At 38.8% G+C, this 24,644-nt stretch overlaps 1 long non-coding RNA gene across 1 annotated transcript; it reads left to right on the plus strand.

The window, feature by feature from the left end:
• Nucleotides 1–3,184: 3,184 nt before the first annotated feature.
• LOC135466432 (uncharacterized) lies at nt 3,185–24,070 on the plus strand. Its single transcript, XR_010444115.1, has 3 exons — nt 3,185–3,245; nt 21,017–21,143; nt 23,994–24,070. It is a non-coding gene; the product is annotated as an uncharacterized LOC135466432 (long non-coding RNA).
• The last annotated feature ends 574 nt before the right edge of the window (nt 24,071–24,644 follow it).

A 24,644-nucleotide genomic window follows, 5' to 3' on the forward strand; every position in this document is an offset into this window, starting at 1 on the left:
GTATACGGTTTATTCCGGACCAGTAGTTTAGTACTGGTATACAAGACTGCCTTTTCAGCTATTCCAGTAGGTGTCAGAAGACTAGCTAGAAGGCCGTTCCACCACAGGACCTATCTGTTACAAACGCCTTAGCACGTATATGTACAATGTTACCTAAAAACGATCATGGCGACAATATTGACAAAGCTCACACTGTCACAATATCATAAATGTCTTTATTTTATCTCCAGTCACCCCAGGCACACACGAGGAAACATCCTTTATTTCTCAGGAAGACGAGTCTGTACAAAACTGTCTAGAGTCAAGCTATTGGAAGGTAGCGATTATGGAATTAAAGACTACCTTACTCTGCAGAAATCAATTATTATTCTAGAGGGATTAATAGATGTCCCGATAAGATAACCTTCTTCTCACCCCCATGATATCAAAACATTATCCATTTTTAATCCTCTTACAACCCCAACATGAATGCATTACCCTTGATAGGCCTAATATCATTTACAAATCTATAATTATCAACACTAAACGACCTAAACCTGAAGCAATGAGAACTCATTTTTTCAGAAAATCAGTGTAATTTACTTGTAAATAAATTAAATAAACCCAGATGTGAGCATACATCCACATGTTAAAAGGTGTCAGTGTTAAATTATTACAGCGGATTCCAGATTCTCCAGAATATATTTTCTGGAGAATCACTGTTGTCTTAATTTCTTTTAAAAACATTTCTCCAAAGACGCTCATCTGCAGTTCCCGTTAAAAGTCCCCCAAACTCTAGGCACTGACTTTTAATCTTTCCATTTTTTTTCACTTGCACGGCTTCAGATTACCTTGACGGCACGTCTCGGAGCACAAATTAATTTTGAATGACCGGAAACTCTTCTACAGTTCTACGACAATCTAGGGTCGTTGAGCTTCCGGAGCCGAAGCAGCCCTAATGTGCTGTGATAGACTTTGAAACTCGGAGCCCCGACCAATCTGGGACTAATATAACAGATAGGATAGATACTGATGGACTCGGAAATTCTTTCCAGCTCTTCGCAATTTATTAAGTATTAAGTGGACTGTCTTTCGGGTTGATTGGCTGGACATTTTAAATTAGATAATTCGCACATGTTTATGACACTGGTTGTGAAAGCTACGGCCTACATTCGTTGCTAGCGAAATATCACCCTGTCTGACGCATGCGCGAGGGCATATTACATGCGGCGCGAAAGTCTCATTTATATGATAATTGCGAGGCAGCCATGGACACGTGCAGCCTGTACCTCTGTTATATTAGTCCTAGGACCAATATAGTATAGCTCTCCCGCTAATATCTTAAAATATTTAAATTTCTTTCACTATGTCCTTTCAGTTCTCATATCTCAATGTCCCAAAATGGCATAGATCTCATCTACGGGAATCTGGGTTCGCCCTGTTATGATAGTACCCCCCCCCCCCCCCGCTACCCCTCACTTACAATAAGTCTGAGCACACTTGTGTAGTAATTAGCCAGTCATTGTTATACATTACTTATGGATATTATTTTTAATGGACGTAGTAAACTGTGTTTGACTCTGCCTTAATCTTCTCAGGATCAACATTGTTATTCTTTCTGTGGTTTCTGTCTCCCCGTAGGTGTTCACCTTACTTGGAATTAGTTGTGAAGGTGATCATTTACTCCGTGAGCTGTAATATTCCACTCCGTGATAAGAACCAACACGCTGGCAACTGCAATGGGAATATAAAGATGTAGAAAATTGAGAAGGCTCATTTGTTTTATTCTATCATCTCTCCATATCAGAAAAATCTTACTTTTATACAAATGTACAGTAACTGTAATTTACGCAAGGTAAATTAAACGTTCTATGCATAACATGTTTCGCCCTGATCTGCACTGTGTTATGTATGACTATTTAAACGTTTTCATGTACTGTTAGTCTGCGGACCTTTGTGAAAGCATAACAGGCCCGGTTTTATATGTACAGCGCGGACCTGATGGAAAGCACCTTGTTCAAGGCTTTGTTTATTTCACTGGCTGTTCATTGGCTGTTAATTCTGTGTCTAAGAATAGTTGGATCCACCTGGACCGTATATAAGCCGTGTTTTCTGTGCAGAGTGGAGGTATTTTTGCTGCATCCACTGGGAGCCAGGAGAGTGTGCGACGCTCTCGTATCGAGTCCATTATTTTGATATGAGCTGGTGATGCCAGTTTCATTTGGGAGGACAGATTTTTATGCCGGCACCGTTTGTGTACCACAGTAGTACTGATGTCTGGTTTATGTGAATTTCTGCGGAAGTCACGTTTATTGGTGTCCGGATCTTTATTATGATTATACAGTGTTGACTGTGTAATTTGTTTAACACGCTGACCTCACCTTCTGCCACAAGGACATTACTCTACGTCTCTGAGCGGCTCTCTGCGGGGAGCTGTGACTGTTTCTAAAGTGGATTTATACCTCCATGCCTGTATTTTACCCTGTGTTGTGCTCTGCGGGTGTGACGTCATTCAAAGGCTTGACTGTTCCAGTTCTGTGTAACCTGTGTACTGCGTTCGCTAACCTAGCGAAGTACCTGATTGGGACAATTTGTGACTTGTGTGAATTTTGTGTTTATCCCATGGTCTTTACGTTGGATCTCCTGGAATACATTCCCTGGGATGCAAAGGTGAACTGGAAACTTTTAAAGACCGGTAATACTAATGTGTATGTTTTTTTATGTTGTTGTTGTTGAACTGTCTGTAAAACTGTACGTCTCATTTTACATATAAAGCATTGTTTACATTGTAATATTGAGTCACTGAGTCTGTTTTCTGTTGCTGTTTTCAATACCGTAACAACTGGTAAATTAGGTCTCGTAAAAATAATCTACCAGTACTGTAATTTGGATCAGTTAGAGGACACGGGTCAAACTTCTGCTTTCTCACAAAACCAAGTAATACCACGATGTCCGTCTCCTCCTCCTTTTACAGGATGTTTCTTGTAATGGATGTATTTACGATGACACAGTCACAGATTATTATCTTATGCTGTTGATATCGACTCTGAAGGTGTCTTCAGAGTCATCTGAATCTGCTCAGGATTGAAGGCCGCGAGAGATACTGGCCCAGGGCCGATTTCTTGACCAGCATAAACAGTCCCACAGTAAATACTATCTGCTTATGAGATCTGAGATTTACTTCATTCTTCTTGGCTTAACTTTCAGAAATTAATGCGGAAGCTAAGCTGGAAACATGACCAAATCGACCACATAACAATCTGCCAGTAAGTGCTGAACGATGCTCCAGCCTAAAAAACATATTTTTGAGTGACAAAGCCCAGTAAAACCAACGTTCGTCAGGTTTTGTTTGGCTTTTCTCTGTGATCGTCAGGTTTTGTTTGGCTTTTCTCTGTGATCGTCAGGTTTTGTTTGGCTTTTCTCTGTGATCGTCAGGTTTTGTTTGGCTTTTCTCGATGATCGTCAGGTTTTGTTTGGCTTTTCTCGATGATCGTCAGGTTTTGTTTGGCTTTTCTCTGTGATCGCTAAAGAAAGGCTTGCAAAATGTATATATTATATCATCTGCCCTTGTGGTATGCTTATAATCAGTGCATAATAACTGTACAGAGGGTGTCTTTACAGTAGTTATTCTACAGTACGGTTACGAGATCACCATGGTATGACGTGCAGTACACGGCACGAGGTAATCTAGCTGGTAAGAAACTGGTTGAGTTCGAAGTAAAAAACCAAGTAATATTTTATTGTTACTTGTTAATAACATAAGATATTAAGATTGAAAATGACATTGCTTTGAATTTATTTCATCGGTTCCATTTACTTCTCTGTATGTGTAACCGAAGTAGGCCTTAACCCTACATAGTTTACAATCCTTTAGGCTTCCATTCTGGGAAGAGCTCGTGTAAAATTCTTGTGCAAGATGGAATTTATGCCTACTGTCGGCCCTATTTCATTTAAGTTTGGTATGTAGAAATGTGTTTCAGAAGCACATAAATGTTTAAAAAGATATTTTGGCGCCAAATACTTAAGCTTTCCTGGTAAGTAATTAGATCTTATCAAACTTCTTCAGTGACCCTACGAGGTGGATAAATGAGACAGAATCAAGGAAAATGTGTAACTTGAAAAATGTTAAAGTTTAGGTGAGCTACATGTAGTAACCTGCGTTTAGGGTCGATTTCATACCACAGTTTCCACAAAAATGGACAGAAAATACCAAAAGAATGTGGAAATGGCTCCTTCTTGTGGGAAGGACAGGAGGGCAGGAGTCAGATACCGACCTTTGATCTTGATAAATATGCAAAATATTGCTTTGACTGCTAGAAATTTAGTGGCCGACAACCGATTTACAGATCTGGGTAATGTTTTCACAAATTCAGGTGAATTTACAATGTCATATGTTTTTTTTTACAGAGAAAAGCCAAAGAACCAAACATTTGGTAATTTAACATTGTATGTTACTGTCAGGGGCCACAGCCTGAAACGAATTGTAATTTCGAAGTATAGGGTTTACGTTTTCACTGGTTTTATCTAATTTATGTCACACATGTAGTGGAAATCTAACACCACATCCCAATGTTCGTTAATTATTATCCTTATTGTTATTTTGTCCCTGTCTGCCCCAGGTTAACAGTCCCTGTTGTAGGAGGGCCTGGGACTATCAGTCAAAGCGTGCATTGATATGGTAATAAATAAATATATTGAAGGTAGTCAAGTCCTGATGTAGACAACATATGATAAATTATTTAATTACATATTTGATACAGGAGTTATACCTGACAGTTGATTAATTGGAATTGTCAGGCCGAGTTACAAAACATGGGGAACATAGCTTATCCAAAAATATTATCACCCTGTCACGATTTTAAATTGAATGGTCAACTGAAAACGTTTACTGCAATAATTAATGACAGATTCTGTCTATATTTTTAAGCAATTGTCGATATTTTCGGAGTCACAGGGTGGATTTAGGAAACAATGTTCTACTTTAGACTATACATTTGTTTTAGACTATACATAATGTGACTATAATAAATTATTTTCTCATAACAAAAAAGTTTTTACTGTACATATATAGATTTTTTGAAAGCGTTTGATAAAGTCTGGAGGGATGGATTGTGGTATAAACTATGCAGATATAAAATATCTGTTTCACTGCTCAATTAAGCCTTGCATGTCGAACGGGAGAAACAAAAGTGATTATTTTTATTTGCCAAGTCGGTGCACGACAAGGTGAGAATTTGTCACCGCTGTTGTTTTCTTTACATCCGAATGATCTGAAAGTTTTTATGATTACCAGTGGTGCGAATGGCTTGTAGTCTTTAACTATGAATAAACTTGAATAACTTGAATCATAAATAAACTTGATATGTATGTATATCTAATAATAATATTCCTGTCTTCTGTTACAATGGCCAGATTCTAGCTATTGTGGATACGTATGTCTTGGCATTGTATTTAAGTAACCTGGATCATACATTAATGGCGGGAAATAGCTAATTACCGGGGCATCAAAGACTCTGTTTGCTCTTACCAGAAAAATAACCTCTTTATCGATCCATATTGATATACAAATCGCCTTATTTAAGTACGCTATTCAGCCAATCGCTTTATACGGCTGCGAATTACGAATTATTCGGAATCTTTACTCCCAGTTTTCTTAAAGTTCTGTAAATACGCTCTCAATGTAAAATCTTCAACTCAAAACTATGCTGTTTATGGAGAACTGTGTGTCTTCCCCTTGTATAACCAGGTATACAAGCTCATGGTAGCTTTTTGTTACGAATTGTTGAAGGAAAAGAAAGTAAGACATCACATTTAAAGTATCAACTCATGTACTCTTCGTGCAGTGTGTGTCATTTTGCATGGTTATCATTTGTCGAAAAAGTGTTATATGAATCTGAATTTGGTAACATATGGGAAAAGCGATATGAGAACAACACTGCCAGATTTATCAAGTGACTTGACCAAAGACGCAAACAGAGTCTTTACAGACTTGGCATGCAGATATTTCAAGGTCATCTAAAGGCGTAATTTACAAATTGTTTAAAGTAAAAGAAAGATAATAAATATGGAGTATGGTTCATCAGATCGACAACTGAAAATTATGCATATACTTTCATTTATCTTCATTTAGATTATTTTACAGAGTGTTAAAAGTATTCAGATGTGAATTCTATGGTTGGCTTTCTTGGCCATACTGACGGTGCGTAGGAACTGGCGTCACCAGATTTTCCCTTACGTTCACTAGGGGAAAGAAATATTTGAAAATATTATTTCAGTAATCTTTAACTCATGGGTTAACGGAGCTATCCCAACATTCAATGTCATGTTTACAGTTGAAAAACTTCCTGTGACGTCACATAACCTAAACTCTGATAGTATAGTACATAAAGTCCACCAGGGAATTTCAGCTTTTTATTGTCTTTAACTCTCATCAAAATAATCTAGATTTTGAGAGCTCTTTCTCTTTAAATCAGACTTTTCATACTAACAGTATCTGTCAGTGTTAAATGAAAAGTTTTGTAAACCTCTTACTAAATTTCCGACAAGTACTCATAGACTTCCCGTAGAGACGGGTCGTTGGCAAAATGAAGCAGACATGACCGTTCATGTACAAAGCGTGATAGTGGCAGTGCTGGCGATGAGTACCATTTCTTAGTGGAATACCCACAGTTAAAACAACTAAGATTACGTTTTATCCCATAACACCTTTGGACAAGAGGGGGAAAAAGCAATGTAGGAAAATTTATTGTAGGAATGTCCCCATACTTTTGTTGATTGTCCAGATGTATCATCTTTTTTTATCTGCCATCTTATTCCTTATAGGTTAATAACCTCGCGTGCCACCCTTACTAGCTTAGACTTAATAAATAAACTGAGCAGGACTCTTTCCCGCCGTACATCGTTTAAATTATGGTACGTATAAACACTGGAGAGATACACCACATACAACAACACAAATATATGTACCGGTATAACAAATTCTTTTTTAACTGTTTCAGCTACGATATATAGGGCATAAATGTAGGCTATATTCCAGTTATTGGATTTATTTATTTGATTGGTGTTTTACGCCGTACTCAAGAATATTTCTCTTGTATGACGGCAGCTAGCATTGCAGTGGGAGGTAACCGGGCAAAACCCGGGGGAAACCAACGACCATCCGCAGGTTGTTTGCAGATCTTCCCACGTACATGCAACCGACGAATAGCCATCATGGGCTCGACTTGATCTCACAGCGACCGCATTGGTGAGAGGCTTCTGCGCCATTGCACCGCGCTAGCGTGCTACCCACCTCAGCCCAGTTATTTGTTTGCCTGATATACCATGTATACACAAGTAGGCCTATTACACTACGTTTGGTCTTAGGCTTTGTCTATTACCCTATTTGAAATGTAGCTGTAGAACTGGTAACTACCTCACAAAATTTTATATCCGCAAAACATAACACCGAGGAGGTCAAAAGTAAACAATATACAGCTCAGGATTAGGGCGAATGATTGGGCATTTCAAATAAGGCCCCTTGTCTTCTCTAAGAATATCACTAAATCAGGTTTAGTGCCAAAGGAAACCACAGTTGAGTATCATCTGATACATCACCTGTCTCGCCCACCAAGGACCTTAGTTATTGACCATACTGAACCATGGCTTTGCTCTGTCACATATACAAAATTTGACAGATCAGTTGAAAAGGTTCAAACTTTAAACGGGGTACATTGTTGGATGAAGTTGATGTATATAGTCGGCATTACGATTATTTCCTGTAGACCCGCAGGATTTTGATCAGGTGAGATTCAGTTTTAAAGACGAAGTTATTCTGATAAATGCTTACCAATTGGCTGTTCCATCACATTCCTGGAATTCTTTCCCTTGGTCGTAACCCAGATCTTATTGGCAAATTTGTTTGTAAACAAGGGGATCCTGTTCAATTCAGATAACCTAGCAGTTGTCCACGTCCGCAGTTGGTTTATATCAAAATCATACGGTGTCATGGGGGAGGGGGGTGGTGGCAGAAAACATGCATTCCGTTGCCGTGGGTTAAGCATTATTGTTAAAAGTGTGCAGGTGCCAGGTCGTTGTAACTGTATGTATGATGGCATCTCTCCTAGACAGTGAGAGAAGTTCCATGCAATGGCGCCATAGGCGGACACAAACTCCACGTCGCTCCCGGAGAAAGTTTCGATGATCTGAAGATGGAACATAGGCATAGAGTAATCTGTATCCATTTAGAAGGTACATGTGTGTAGAAAACATCATACATGGAATGGCCTCCTGTTAAAACACCAACCCTACAACGAATACGCTTGCTTATTAGTACTTTCCATTGAAAACAGGCATTCGTTATACCAATTCGTCAATCATAATGGACGTCCCAGGTTAATACCAGTCCAATTCCCAAAATGACGTCTAACACAAACCATCAAAAACTATAAGAAAGTATATAAACTACAAAATAACGATCATAACGATTGAAAGACGCGACGTATGCTCTAGATGAATGAGTGAATCAGTACTCAAATAAATTGCCGATAATAGAATAGGTTTCTCTGTTGCACTTTGATTGCAACTGTTCATGCATACCCAATGTGGCGATCTTATTCATCACGATGAAGATACGACCCCTAGCACTGGGCGGAATTCGCCACAATTATGAAGCTAAGCGCTTGAGCTTCTGGACACTTAGTACACATTTACTTAGAAGAGAATTATACAATAAAGACGATCTTTTGGCGGTACAAATTCCCAGTACATGCGGAGCATTCCCAGGTCAGAATTAAAGGAGTCAAGTGAATCACAAGATGGCACATCTTATCTGGATTTTTACATTCATAAAAACCACCAGGGCCTCCTCTCGATTGTATGACAAGGAACATGACTAATTTCGATATTGTTATCTGTCCATTTATGGATAGCAATATCCCAGAAAGATCTCCATATAGTATACAAATGGATAATTTGATTGAGGAATCTGTTGATTTTGGATTTTGTTTCACCGATTGACGGCCTAAATTATGATTCGACTACGGTACTTCTCTTATTATTTGACATATTTTTCGTGTTATGTCATCACATTTAAGGACTCGGGATCTGCATATTCTCTGTTCAAGGACGATGTAAATTAGTCGATGTACAGAAAAGTCAGATTTTTAGTAGAAATAGCTTGTTTTTGGTATTGCCAAAGATTTTGAAGGGCTAGTAACAAAAATAGTAAACAAGCATTTTTTTTGTCTTATATGGATGAGTCCAATTAAGTCTTCAACTCTGCATACATCATGTCTCAATTCATAGTGTTAAATGGTTTCCGGACGAGCGGAAACTTGATTATGGTTTATGATATGTTTCCGTCGCCTGGCTCACTCAGATTAGGCATAAGTAATTTTTCTGGATCTCTGAATAATGTGTGCTGCATAGCAAGTGTTGCAAATGCAAACGTAGGTTTCCCAGAAATATTTAATATGACCTTCAGATGATTTACCTCTCGCGGATTGTCACAATTTCCCTCCGCCCCTTCCCACCACCCCAACCATATGTCAGTTACAATACCATAATAAGGATTCCACTCCACTTCTAGGGATTTTTCTACCATAAGCACACCAGGCGGCAGAGTTGGTCCGGCACAAACTGTTTCGATTTTGTTACACCGAAAACTGAATAGTAGAGGGGCTGAATCGAATGCTCACAATGTCAGAGTTATTTTCCAAAAACTTTTGACGAAAGACCGCGTGAAGAATGTCCTGCTATCGAGTGAAATATGCCATAATTTGACTATTGTGAATGATTCATCTATAAAACTGAGAACGTAATGCTGATATCGATGGTTAATGCGATCAGTAGAAGTTAAGATTGTCTTTTTTTTTTTTTGGCTTTCCGAAATCTACCGAAGAAAATTCAGAACCTCAAATTTATTCAGAATAAATTGGATATACTTAATGCAAGTGCAACATTAAATTGGTTGAAACGTCCGCCCTGCGGAATTTAAACTGAAGGATACTGGATTTGAGGTAATTGATTAACTTCCTTGAAATGTTAATCTTTCTGGGAGAAAACTGACTGGTCACTATGTGCGGCCTACGTACATGTGAAGCCAGTTTACTGGCGCGGAGAAAACCTTTACCAAGATGGTATAGGCGTGAGATTGAAGATGCCCCCCTGCAGACCCTGAGTTGGTAAACAACATCGAGGAGAAGGCTGTGGGGTGAAGATTTCGGGAAGGGTAAACGGCGGTGAGGTGAAGATTTCAGGAAGCGTAAACGGCGGTGGGGTGAACATTTCAGGAAACGTAAACTGAACAGGATGGCGTAGATGGAAATAACCTAAATACTATTGCCTGGGATGTTCAAGAACTGTCTAATGATTTCAAAATGAAGTATGCGACTTTCTATAAGGGAACAATGTTATTATCCTGACAGAAACATGGACTTAAAAAAGTGGTATATTTTTCAGTGTCTAACGTGAATTGGGAACTATTTTGAATGCTGGAGCTTGGTTCAGTGTTTCCTTACGGCTTAAATTACAATGTTTTGGGGATTTGCAACGTAACATTCTGTCAACCACACCATTCTAACACAACACAACTGCTCAAATGCCATCAAAGAAGTCAACATAGCCACGGTTTGATACGTTTAATGAGGTGCCGATTCACAGCGACAAAACTGTCAGCTAACTGTAAGGTTTGTGGTTACAGATGTACCGTCCACTTCTACACTTTGTACCACCCCATGTGATCCGTGTATGTCAGGACTGTTCCTAAAATTAAAGCATCTTGAGCGGTATCTTGATTTAATCAATATACCACGGAATTTAAATGATCCAGAAGATCACAGTGCTGTGCCGAATTATATCAACATACGAGAGTCCCATGCATTTCCTACACTGCAAATATTAACGACGCCTGAAATGTATTTATAAAAACACACACATTAATATGCAAATGTCTTACTGTTTTTACTTGAACACAGGCATGTTTTCAATAAACGCGTTACTTGTATATTGTGGAACTACACACACCCACGTTTATAAATAACGCACTAGTGTTTCACTGGGAACGTCCGAGTAACGTTCATGTAAGTATCGCACCACGAGAAAGTCATAATATATATGACAAAAATGATATAAAACTTTCTAAAAACTAAGTCTGCCTTGTCCTGTAAGTTGGTTAGGTGTCGATATGTTTAAATATTTGCAGGAATATAGTTTATTTTGATTAGGTGATGTTTAAAAATACAGGTTTCACATTGTCGAATTCTTAGAAACTTAAATAAGTTGCAGGAAAGACTGCAAATATGATTTTCTTCTTTTAGAATCACGAATTCCTACACACAGTGGACACGTTTAGTGCGCTTTTTGATGTAGGATTTGGTACTTCACTTAGATTTAGTACCTCCGTAATATCTGTCCACTTAAACGTTTGCTCTGACGTTTGCTCTGTTGTCTGCGCAGTTCATTATTTCTCAAGAATCCACTCTTGCCACTTGTGGATGATGGGATTTGTAAACATTTGTTGTGACGTCAATCCTTTGTCTACCTGATCATAAGATTTATTCATTTATTTATTTGATTGGTGTTTTACACCGTACCAATTCACTTATACGACGGCGGTCAGCATTACGGTGGGTGGAAACCTGGCAGAGCCGAGGGGAAACCCACGACCATCCGCAGGTTGCTGCCAGACCTTTCCACGTACGGCCGGAGAGGAAGCCAGCATGAGCTTGACTTGAACGACCGTATTGGTGAGAGACTCCTGGGTCATTACGCTGTGCTAGCGCGCTAACCAACTGAGCCACGGAGGCCCCCACCCGATCATAAGAATGTTATATTTGAAGGGTCTATTTGTTTCTGATCAATGTACTATTTGTTTCTGATCAATGTGAAATTTATTTTCTAACAGTTTCGTTATTCGCCTTCATTTCAAATGCACCAAATGTTGCCAGTGTGAGAAAAAGCAGAGTGGCGTCATCAATTCCCTTAGGCACAAATATGAACAGCAAACACAAACTTTGTATTAAGGTGAACTGATGGGTCTAATTTGTGGCATTCTGAGGATTTCAATCAACGTCACAAGTGATTACCCCAAAAATAGTGCGTCCAGGATTTTCATCAAACACTTTCACTCTAAGTTAACTTTACAATGAGAATAAATCTCTCGCAGGTAAATATTGACAAAGCGTCCAGTATCTCTGTATCTCTTCATGATGGTGTTTAATCCGGGGCTATAGGGCTGTATATTCATCCGCGTGTTGAATTAGCTCGCCATACACAAATAGCTGCAGTCGAAGCGCAACTGGGATACACATATATTATTATCGACAACAGTTTGAATACTGACTTCACTCATTCCACTAGAGTATACGTTGCTTGTTTCCAACATCACTGAAATCTGTTGACTGCTTCTATGTTAATGATTCGGTCCTATCTGTGTACTTTACATAAATCTTTCTTATTAATTGGAAAGACAACTTTAAAATAAGGACTGCGAATGGTATAGGAATGTCGGATTTGACGCTTATATTTATAACCTGTGCATGCCCCGATTCTGCTGGTGGTTTTTGACCCCGAGGCGAGGCCTCTGCACAATTATACCAATAGCTATGAACTACAAAAACATGCATAGGACTAACGCTGGGAATAGTGGTGCATGTTCCCAGGGCGAGTCAATAAATGAATCGTTTGCACTAAGACCCATTTCTATCCAAATACCGGATATATTTGAGAGAATTAAACATGGTATTCCCACCAAACCGTGTTCTATCCAACTGAACGATTGTTTGACATTGAATTCCCAAAGCAAACATTTAACTATTTCCAAATGCGGACATACCAATTGTCTTACATGTCCATCATTTGATACATCCGCCACTTTTATTTCCTCACTGACTGGTAAATGTTATTCTGTTAATTCCTACGTTAACTTAAGTCGTATTGCGTCCAACTGTATTTACTTGGTAACATGCAAGAAGTGTGGTCAGCAGTATGTTGGGAAGACCACCCAGAAACTATACTTACGGGTGAACGGGCACCGTAAGTCCGTGCGCAAGAAACACTTGCTAATAGGCAAGCATTTCTCTGCCTCCGACCATGACTGGGACCATTTCAGCATTCAAATAATAGAATCGGTTTATCCATCAACAAATGAGACTGATGTCGAATTTGAACGTAAAATCCGTAACCGTGAGCTTTTCTGGATGGTAGAGATTGGTTCAGTCTCCCCATATGGGTTGAACGATAACGTTATGGGAATCGGCAATGTAACATCTAGCCAACCATATGACTCCATCGTAACAAATTTATTCAAATACCATAAACTTAGACCTCGCAGTCATGGTAAGAGAAAGTTCAACAGAAACATGATTCACAAACACGTTACAGTTAGCTATTTAGTAGGATTGTCGTATGACACCAATAGCATGCATGCTCTACGCACAGTATTGTATGCACTGCCATTGAACGTGCTAAAACAGGTCGTTCAAGACGTATCCAATAACATACACAATTTTAATGTTCCACCTCACCTTGTACGTCTGTGTCAAGACATATCGTATTTTCGATTGTATCGCCCTGTAACTACAATTGAAACTCAACACGATCGACTCTTTCTGAAGATAAAGTATTTAGACAGTGGCCTTGATTTAATTAGCCTACCACGCATCTTTAATGAACCTGATGTTCGTAGTGCTGTGCCTAATTATTTTAATATCCAAGAGCCACCTTGCATATCCTATGAGTATACAAAGCCTATCGCTTCCAAAATTTCAATTATTCCCAGGCCATCAAGGAGTTCGATTTGGCGACGTATACTTCTGGTGGCTATAACTGTGATTGAGTCCTCAGTTTTTACCTACGACAAATATAAACATGTCATGACTGGTGACCTTAATATTATTAAGAATCATGATCTAAGGAATCTCTTTGTGAGGGGTCCTAAGTATAGAGAAAAGAGTAATGTCAACATTCGATCAAAAAAAAAAATATCATCCCGGCCCTTGAGGAGTATGTTAAAAATGGTCAAAACGTGAGAAAAAGGATTCTTCGGTACTTAACGATTGGCTTGAGATTGTCAAAAAGAAAGTTCTAAAATACGGAGACATTCTACACGTTCTACATGCTGAAGGAGACGGATGGCAAAATCACTCGAAAGTACCATTTTCTCCAATGATGGCGATCTACGATCGATCGTTGCGAAGGCGTCCGCTTGTACGATCGATCATTGCGAAGGCGTCCGCTTGTACGATCGATCGTTGCGAAGATGTCAGCTTGTACGATCGATCGCTGCAAAGGCGCCCGCGTGTAGGATCGATCATTGCGAAGGCACTCGATCGATCGTGGAATCTTCCAACAGATGGCACCTGAAATCATCCAGTGGTAGGCCTACGCCAGTTGCACGACCAATCATGATGATCCATCCGCAATTATCCACGACTGCTTGTGCGACCGCCAATTCAAAACCCCATTAAATTCACCCAGCCACTGCGATTAATTTATTTATCATAAACAAAATGGTGAAGGATTTACTTCATTGATAAAAGTGATTTTGTCATACTACAACCCCATCATTTCAACTCGCGAGCGATGCGCGGTTATTACGCCGTTGTTTCACAGTCATAACTAATGAGATTATGATGGGTTATAAAGGGTTCAATTAGCTATTCAAAGCAAAGCTTGTAATTTGTAGGTGAGATATTCTGAACTAGTTAATGTCCTCAAACCCATATAACCACGTTAATACGGAAAATTAACAACGTACTATCGCCTAAAAACACAAAATGGGATACTTTTATGCCAAATGGCAGGCCTCGATCTTTCCATAGGGTAGAATGTCAATATATTGTAGGATGTCCTTCTAGTGAAGAATGTCATAATATGTAGAATGTCCATGTTGTGTATGATGTCCTTATGTTAAAGAATTTCAGAATAGGGTGGAATGTCCATGTTGTGCAGGATGTCCTTCTAGTGAAGAATGTCAGAATAGGGTAGAGCGTCCGTGTTGTGCAGGATGCAAGAATAGGGTAGAATGTCCGTGTTGTGCATGATGTTCTTGTTGTGCAGGATGCCAGAATAGGGTAGAATGTCCACATATTGTAGGATGTCCTTATGGTGCAGCATGCTAGAATAGGATAGAATGTCCATGTAGTGAAGGATGTCCTTGTGGTGCAGAATGCCAGAATAGGGTAGAATGTCCATTTAGTGTAGAATGCCCTGGTAGTGAGGAATGCCAGAATAGGGTAGAATGTCCATGTAGTGTAGGATGTCCTTACGATGCAGCATGCCAGAACAGGGTAGAATGTCCATGTTGTGCGGGATGTCTCTATAGTACAGAATGCAAGAATAGGGTAGAATGTCCATGTAGTGAAGGATGTTCTTGTAGTGAAAAATACCAGAATAGGACAAAATGGTCATGTAGTGTATGATGTCATTGTAGTGAAAAATGCCAGAATGGGGTAGAATGTCCATGTTGTGTGGGATGTCCTTACAGTGCAGCATGCCAGAACAGGGTAGAATATCCATGTAGTGTAGAATGCCCTGGTAGTGAAGAATGCCAGAATGGGGTAGAATGTCCATGTTGTGTAAGATGTCCTTACAGTGGAGCATGCCAGAACAGGGTAGAATGTCCATGTAGTGTAGAATGTCCTTATTGTGCAGCAAGCGAGAATAGGGTAGAATGTCCATGTTGTGCAGATGTCCTTATTGTGCAGAATGCCAGAACAGGGTAGAATGTCAATGTAGTGTAGAATGTCCTTATTGTGCAGCAAGCGAGAATAGGGTAGAATGTCCATGTTGTGCAGATGTCCTTATTGTGCAGAATGCCAGAACAGGGTAGAATGCCCATAGTAGTGAGGAATGCCAGAATAGGGTAGAATGTCCATGTAGTGTAGATGTCCTTATTGTGCAGGATGCCAGAACAGGGTAGAATGCCCATAGTAGTGAGGAATGCCAGAATGGGGTAGAATGTCCATGTTGTGCAGATGTCCTTATTGTGCAGGATGCCAGAACAGGGTAGAATGCCCATAGTAGTGAGGAATGCCAGAATGGGGTAGAATGTCCATGTTGTGCAGATGTCCTTATTGTGCAGGATGCCAGAACAGGGTAGAATGTCCATGTTGTGCAGATGTCCTTATTGTGCAGAATGCCAGAACAGGGTAGAATGTCCATGTAGTGTAGAATGCCCATAGTAGTGAGGAATGCCAGAATAGGGTAGAATGTCCATGTAGTGTCGGATGTCCTTACAGTGCAGCATGCCAGAACAGGGTAGAATGCCCATAGTAGTGAGGAATGCCAGAATAGGGTAGAATGTCCATGTTGTGTAGGATGTCCTTACAGTGCAGCATGCCAGAACAGGGTAGAATGTCCATGTAGTGTAGAATGCCCTGGTAGTGAGGAATGCCAGAATAGGGTAGAATGTCCATGTTGTGCAGATGTCCTTATTGTGCAGAATGCCTGTATAAGGTAGAATGTCCATGTAGTGTCGGATGTCCTTACAGTGCAGCATGCCAGAACAGGGTAGAATGCCCATGTAGTGTAGAATGCCCTGGTAGTGAGGAATGCCAGAATAGGGTAGAATCTCCATGTTGTGTCGGATGTCCTTACAGTGCAGCATGCCAGAACAGGGTAGAATGTCCATGTAGTGTAGAATGCCCTGGTAGTGAGGAATGCCAGAATGGGGTAGAATGTCCATGTTGTGTAGGATGTCCTTACAGTGCAGCAAGAGAGAATGGGGTAGAATGTCCATGTTGTGCAGATGTCCTTACTGTGCAGAATGCCTGTATAAGGTAGAATGTCCATGTAGTGTCGGATGTCCTTACAGTGCAGCATGCCAGAACAGGGTAGAATGTCCATAGTAGTGAGGAATGCCAGAATAGGGTAGAATGTCCATGTTGTGTCGGATGTCCTTACAGTGCAGCATGCCAGAACAGGGTAAAATGTCCATGTAGTGTAGAATGCCCTGGTAGTGAAGAATGCCAGAATGGGGTAGAATGTCCATGTTGTGTAAGATGTCCTTACAGTGCAGCATGCCAGAACAGGGTAGAATGTCCATGTAGTGTAGGATGTCCTTATTGTGCAGCAAGCGAGAATAGGGTAGAATCTCCATGTTGTGCAGATGTCCTTATTGTGCAGAATACCTGTATAAGGTAGAATGTCCATGTAGTGTAAGGTATCCTTGTAGTGGAGAATGCAGAATGGGTAGAAATTTGCATCGTTGTATCACAGGTTTCTAACAGGCCTGTGTCAAGGCAGATTTGCTATACTTTGGTATCACTACATCTAACCCCATCTTAAAGACACTAGACATGACACTAGAGCACTGCCACCGACCCGAACAGCGTTTGGCCTTTTATCATCTTGCCCTGAATGTTAGCCAGCCCCGGACTGCTGATTTGCACGTTTCCAGCATTGCCAAACTCAGTTCAAAATTCAGTTCAGTTTATTTGAACCATAGCGATTCTTTCGAGGAACTTTCAGATATTATCGAGACAGATAAATGTAGAGTCAATTGTAGTTTGTCTAACACACCTTTTTCACTGATTACATTTCATCTGTCACAACAGACTACAGTTATTATGAAATGACGTGTGACTGGGAAAATCAGCTCGACTAGAACTTCTGTGCGGAACCATTGACTCAGAGACCTGTATATGGGATTTATTCTGTTTTGTTTTTTTTTTTTAAATTTGTAAATGAGAGAATTGTCTCTTCATTTGACAGTTCAGTCGAACTATTTTGTATTCCAGTAATGGCGGCTTTTCCCATGCGAATCGAGATGTTAAGAGGCATATGTTAATCATTTTTAATGTATTGATTTATTTATTTGATTGCTGTTTTACGCCGTACTCAAGAATATTTCACTTATACGACGGCGGCCAGCATTATGATGAGTGGAAACCGGGTAGAGGCCGGGGGAAACCCCCGACCATCCGCAGGTTTTTTAATGTATTGAAATAATGTAATATTTAAAATACTGTACAATGAGAGAATTGTCTCTTCATTTGACAGTTCAGTCGAACTATTTTGTATTCCAGTAATGGCGGCTTTTCCCATGCGAATCGAGATGTTAAGAGGCATATGTTAATCATTTTTAATGTATTGATTTATTTATTTGATTGCTGTTTTACGCCGTACTCAAGAATATTTCACTTATACGACGGCGGCCAGCATTATGATGAGTGGAAACCGGGTAGAGGCCGGGGGAAACCCCCGACCATCCGCAGGTTTTTTAATGTATTGAAATAATGTAATATTTAAAATACTGTACAATGTGATCCCATCATCTTAAAATTTTACTTTGCTTAGTGATTTTTTGCAAGTTGTAAAATATTGCTAGATTAGAAGATGCCTTAACATTTATGATGTGAAGTGTCTGGAACATAATTCTTAAAAGTGTTAATCTGACAGTAAGATTATTAGATGTCAACTTCAATAACACTAAAAATAAATATTAATTTAAAAGTATTAATCTGTATATACAGAATTTCAGTTTTATGAGCGTGATTACCATCAAGTAATCAATCAGCAAGGATTTTCTAGAATCTTTGACCTGTGACTTGGTATCTTAGAGGAAATTCTAGGGTTTCATAAGATTAGAAGCCTCGATTAATTACATTAATTAATAGTGATATGGAAACATTAGTCTTACTTGCATACTTATTTTCATAAATAGAAAGGACGTAGAGAAACAGTGTATCTCTATGATATGAACTCAGTAATCATTGCAGTAATCACTGCCATTGTTTAGTGTGGATAATGTCCACATCTGAATGAGGAAGAAGTGGATTGGGTAAGTCTTGTCTCGAACGCAGACCTTCAGAAATATGACATATACAACATAAATACCATTGGCTAAAACGTTTAGGTGTTTTAAATGAGGAAGAACTGTAAAAACGAAATGAGCAACAGTAGAAAGACTACTGGACTGTGCCTGAAAATAGATCATTTTACCTTAAATACAGTCAAATGTTTTGATTATATGGTGGACTCTATGGAGCGTAATGTATTTCTTTTTACACTTTATGTTCATTTCCGAATAACATTCCTCGACTCGCGCAGTGTGTGCCAGTGCTTTCAAAAGCAAATCTTATCTTAAATACTTGTTTCATGTTAAAAGTTGCTGTGACGTCATTGACCACATATACATGATGAATATGGCCCATAAAGCTAGTCGCACAGTCGAAATATTTTCTAGTTTACTCCATGAAAACACATATTTAAAAACAATAAGTATAAGGACTTTCAGACAATGTTTCCAATCGTCTTTCCATTGATCTTTATTTCACTTTTGCAGTTTCATTCTCTTTAAAAGTATGCTCCAGTACAGAAAGTTTGATAGCAAAACACTTTAAAATACAGCTAGAATGTCAGACATATACATCACATTCGTAAACAAACGGCTAAGCAACTATGAGACATGGGATTATATATCTTATTCATCATCCCTCACTGTACTGCGGTATTACACCCAAGGGCAATAAAAGGAATTATGAATATGACGTTAAAGCCTGAACATTGGGGGATCAGTGTGTTATTTCTGGGACTAATATGCGAGGATAAAGACACAATGTTAACCCCAGGTTATTTCGTCAATAACTTAAGTTCCAACAGAGCGACAAGTGATAAAGAACAAAATTTACTGAAATGTATGTTTTATTATTCAGTATTCTTTGATTTTCTGTCATTATTTAGATTAGATATTTATCTAGTTTCTTTAATTATTCCGAGTATTTACGCCAGCTTATGAAGACAGGGCATCCTTACACGCTTATCTGCATGAATGGCTTCAAGGGAAATGTAGACGTACAACACATATTCCAAAGCCGATCATAATACTGTAAAACACATAATATCGGGGAGATAACTCAACGAGTGGAATCTGTTAAAACCTTTACTTTTCATCCGATTATCTCCCCTTATATCCCAACTTTGTAACTCTATAATTGGATTTTTTGCTTATACTATTTTTAAAAAAAGCAGAAGACCTCAGTTAGCAACGCGAGAGCCTGCCAGAAACTTTAATACTAGCAGAAAAAAATAAAAGCTTTAAGAAAGGCTCGACATACTGTGAAAAAAACTTGTCGTAAGCATTCAAAATAAAATGAAGCATAACACGGGTGTATTTCTTCGGGTGCCAGCTCAGTCCAGTGTGAAAATTCACTAGAAACCTGTGTTCGTCTTTATTCTGTAACTAGCTTATCGTCGTACTGCTATAAAACTTTTGCCTATTACAATGTAGGTATAACACGGCTGCGTAAAACTATCCATCCCACATGTACTGCACTTATAGATGGAATTGAATTTGTCACGTGAATCTTGCCATGACGCATGTGGGTTTTTTTTATTGTTTGTGTATATTAAAAACGTTCGAAACTCATTAGATAATCAGTCAAGTTAAGTCCTTTCTATTAATCAATGGACCAGTGTGGGCTTATCAGCCAATTTTCAACCACAAAGGTAACAATGTGCATATACCTAAATTTCCATATATGACACGCCAATTATCCAGGGTGTATGCCCTCTTTGTGACGGCAGTGGGGCATGTCGATTTGCGTCTGTCCGTTTTTTGTCCGTCGGTATTCGTGCTGAATTAGATCACCACGTTGGATATAAGAACAGTTGCAATCAAAGCGCAACTGAGATTCATATTTCATTATCGACAACTTATATACTAGCATGGTACATGGTTTGAATACTGATTTCACTCATTCGCCTAAAGCATTGCTTGTGTCTTTCCAACATCATTGTATACTGTTGACTGCTTCTCTTTGCATGATACCGTCTTAATTTCGTTCTTTATATACTTTCTTTTAATATTTTTTTGGTGGTTAGCGCAAAACGCTGCTTTGGGAATAAACCTTGTGATTATTGATCTTGAAGGTTTGTGTTGGTTGGTTTACAAATGCCTCAACGCACAGATTCGTATCTTATGGGCATTATATCTCAAAGAATAAGTAATGAAGAACATGCACTGTTAGCACATACTCTCTTATATCGCTATCGTCATGACCAGATTTACCTTTAAAAACTATTCCTTTATTATTTTTCTTTACCACATTTTTAGATTATGGCGGTTTTTCTTGGGTTAGAGTGTTCTACTGCGAGCAGATCTGATCGACCCACTGTATGAAGAGAAGGATGAGCATGTCTCTTTAGCAAACACCTGGCCACGGTTTCAAGAAAACTCCAAGGTGATTTTTTGTTTTGTTGCTTAACCAAAACATTTATGTGGTGTACCATATCCTTGATCCATATCCCTGATACCGTGTAATGCAATGTTTTAACATTCAGACTTTGCGGTGCCTACCTATAGAACTGAAAAGCTCAGCACAATACATAAAGTGGAAGAGAGTTTATGCCATAGAACACCACTGACAAAATACCTGCCCCCGAGTAGCTTTCATAAATCGATAGAATAACATAACCAAAAAAAATCAGACCACTGCGTCTAATAATAATTACTGACAAAATAATGTCTTTACCCTACATTTAGGTTTCAATTCTCTGGAAACTAGCTTTCACGCGGTAAAAGAAATAATATGACGATTTTATTAAATTAGATCGAAATAATAAAATTGTTCTAGAATATATGAAGACCTGTTTTGTACGTTATCATTGCATGACAATGTGAGGATGTGCAAATAATGGTCCTCATATTTTAATTAGCTGACACCTACAGACAGAAAACCCGAAACAATAGTTATGTATATGATGGGTATTTATAGAATGGGAATATTCTGTTGGCTTGTCAACTTAAACACTTTTTACCGTTTGTCTTCTATCCAGAATACACGGCATAGAACACCAATCAAATAAATCAATAAATCTATCCGCACATGCTGGTAACATAATAAAGTTTTATAATCCCATTTCCTTACATTTGAAGGTTTTTGATCACAAATACATCATCTAATAGTATATGGGATATTATCTGTCCAACGAAAACTGAAAACCAGATGTCGCCAAAGATTTCCAGTCCGGCTGATGTTTTCTTGGTAGTCGTAACGAAAAAAAAGTTTTCTCGATATTGTCTGGTCATTAAACTTCAAGGACAACATACGAAAGCCTTTGTTTAATGTACGTGTAAAATATATGTATTAACATATTAGTGAGTGAGTGAATGAGTTGGGGGTTTAACGTCATACTTAACAATTTTTCAGTCATATGACGACGAAATAGTCTTTAGAGTGAATATAGTGTACATCCTTGTTGCAGGACGGATTTCCACCGCTCTTTTATCTAGTGCTGCTTTACTGAGGCGACTCACCGAATGCAAGTAAGCTGCCCCGCCAAAACCATTATACTGATACGGGTGAACCAGTCGTTGCACTATGCCCTTAATGCTGAACGCCAAGCGAGGCAGTTACCACTTCCTCTTAGGTGTGTCCCGACTCAGAATTGAACTTGGATCTACCACACCGAAGCGGGACGCTCTACCGATTGAGATATCGGGGCCGGTGTATTAACATATTACAGATTATTTTGCCTTGTCAGCTTTTAGGTTGAATAAAATCAATCCACAACATCGATCCTTTGTTCTGATTTAATAGAAAACAATTGATGTACATTGGCGCGTTTTTAAATTATGATATGCTGTTTCCTTTTAGGTTCCACACCTGCGAATTTGAAAAAGTTAATCTTATCAGCTGCAAGAACGGGAATACTGAGTGTGGAGAAGTTGTCTTTTACTTCTCAGAAACTTCAGAATTGAAATGGATAAAACATCACGAACATTTATATAATTTTAGTGGAGAATTTAGTGTTTCACTTGTCGGGGATACGATATACCTTAAGCAAGCAAAGAAGGCATGACTTTATTTTAGTAAATGAGATAACTTTTTCCTGTTCACCTGCGACACAAGCCCGAGCTGGACTGACTATTGTTCTTGTACAATACTTGTAGTAGAGGTTTGTCTACATGTGTTCATCACAAATCATGAATGAACAATACACTGCTCAGTTTAGGCCCTTGTCACTTTAGGGGGCAAAGGTTCTTCATTAAGGACTACAAGGTACTTGTAGCAGTAAGCAGGGTCTGTACATCTCTTTAGATGCATTCGTACATCTACGAATGTGCCCTGGTGTGTATCGTTATATTTTCAACGTTCTTATATACCGGGTGTTGAATACTAAAATTTATTGACTTGACATTGACAGCTAACTTCACTTGTTTACAAAGTTACAAAGACGGCCATATCATCCGATAGCGAAGCCAGGAAAAAGGATGCCATTTTTTTTTCAGTTTTATCTCAGTACGTTGATAACTTATACTTTCAAGCGGCTTTCAAAAAGATTTATTTTCAAGCAGGTTTTCTAAAGATTTACTTTTAAGCAACTTTCGGAAAGATTTGCTTTCATGTAGCATTCAAACAGATTTACTTTTAAAATTTACTGTCAAGGAGCTTTCAAAAGGTTTTACTGTGAAGTAGCTTTCAAAAAGTTTTACTGTCAAGTAACTTTCAAAAAGATTCACTGCCACCACACATCTTATGTTATCTAGATAGCATGTCTTCAGTCACCAACATCTCCAGATATCTCTAGACATTGTTCAAAGCAAATTATGAGACCAGTGACATGTCTTGCAATGCCTTGATTTTGTTTATTTTGCTTATTTGAAAGGGTTTCCACATTTTGGATGGACTCTCTTTCAGGACCGCGTCTATGTACATGTCAGTAAATTCTATATCGAATTTTCAGCGCATGGATTGGTGTCTCTCGGTGTATAGCTCAGACTGTTGTGAGATCTGTCTAGAATTATACCCAGACTTGACAATCTCAGGGTACTTAGACGTCAAAAGGTATCTATTACAGTCTTCACCCTGTTTTGGATATTGATCATCGCTATTTTTGTCAGGAGAACAATATATTCCCTCCGTTCACTGAAACTTGGAGTTGCTTCATTTATATCATAGATTTTAGAACATTATTAGACTTCTATCGATTTAAATCATATTTCGTAGCTCTGAAAATTTTGGGCAATTTATTCGTATACTTGATTATTCTCATGCTCTAATTACGAAAAACTTCATCATTCTTTACAGATCTAATCGAGCGTCTTCTTCGTTTTATGACTGGCGAGCAGGGGTAGAGAAGTTATCAGCATGATGTGTGACACAGGAAGCTTCATAAGCGCATCCTCTTTAGAGGTCACTGTTACGTAAGTTCATGTTAGCAGAGGTCTCCACTGCCATGCCATATATGGGCAAACCCCGCCTCCTAGACATATACCACGCCTATCTCCGAAAGCGATGTACGGTTTGGTTAGGGCCTACAGCTTGTTCGGTGTCGTTGCAACTCGGCGCAGCTCATTTCAGGCTTAAAGAGGTCGGGAGTCTGAGAATCCACAACAAACCACCAACTGTTCATGGAATACTGACTGCTCAGTTTTCAGTTTTTGTATAGGTTCATCACGGGGATTAGGAATAGCAGTTAAGACGAGGAAATTAATAATTATACAGTAAGAAAAAACGCTGTCACGAATATGAATATATTTGTATGTATTGAAATGTATTAAATCCGTCCCACAAAAACATTCAATATGCAAATGTACCAAATGTTATCTTCATGAGTAAGAAATCGAATGTTTTAGTTTGTGAAACGTTGTATCATAGAGGAGCTGTAAATGTGGACAGATTTTGTCACATTTATATAGGATCTTTCGATATTATCTTTTTGATACTATACAAAAAATT

This window comes from Liolophura sinensis, chromosome 6, assembly GCF_032854445.1.
Source record: "Liolophura sinensis isolate JHLJ2023 chromosome 6, CUHK_Ljap_v2, whole genome shotgun sequence".
NCBI lineage: Eukaryota > Metazoa > Mollusca > Polyplacophora > Chitonida > Chitonidae > Liolophura > Liolophura sinensis.